This window comes from Phalaenopsis equestris, unplaced genomic scaffold (genome assembly GCF_001263595.1).
Source record: "Phalaenopsis equestris unplaced genomic scaffold, ASM126359v1 Scaffold205261, whole genome shotgun sequence".
NCBI classification, from domain to species: Eukaryota; Viridiplantae; Streptophyta; class Magnoliopsida; order Asparagales; family Orchidaceae; genus Phalaenopsis; species Phalaenopsis equestris.
Window position 1 is genome coordinate 350086 of NW_018224767.1, and position 864 is coordinate 350949.

Genomic DNA, 864 nt, shown 5'->3' on the forward strand with positions numbered 1-864 from the left:
TATATATATATATATATATAATAAAAGAAAATATTCAGTAACAATATAAGAAAATATTCAGTAACAATATTAGAAGTTCTGATGTGGAAAACCTGTAAAGGGAAAAAATCACGGGGCGTGACCTAGTTGTAAAAATCCACTATAAATTGATGATTACAGAGGCTCATTGTCTCACAGACGGGAAATGATTATTGGTTTTTTCAAGTTATAACTTCGGCTGTCGGTTTCCGACCGGTGATGGTTGGCACTGATTGGTGGTGATCAACAGCAGTCGGCGGGTGTTGACGGCGTTTGGTGGTGGTCGACGACGACAGGGGTGGTGATGGACTGCAGCTCCTTTTCAAATTTTTAAGTTCTCTCTTAAGTTACAAGCCTCCTCTCATGAGAGGGGTGGAGCTTTATTTATAGTGTTTTGGGTGCAATGAATGCAAGAATATGAACTACTTTAATCGGACGGTCCGGAGAGCTTCATTCAATTAGACGGCGTTTGATGAAATTTGAGGCCTTAATGATGCCAGAATTGAGCAATATTAGGCTCGTTGGATTTCTCTTGTCGAGACGCTCGTTTCAACTATATGCTTGCTAGATTGAGCATTCGTTTAACGTTCTAAATATATCCAAAAAACTTTCAAGTATTGTTTAATAACTTGATACGAGCTTGATTTGACTCGGATTGGACTAATTTTGGCAACATTGAGTTCTTCTTGTCGAGTTGGTCGGTTTGACTATATGTTTGCCGAAATCAAAATTCTAAAAAAGTTTTTATCGAGATTTGAATATTTCTTGCTTAAAAATCTGCCTCAGACTTCTAACTTAGATTCAAAATTCACGTCAGAGTGCTCTAAATGCATCAACACTCGTATT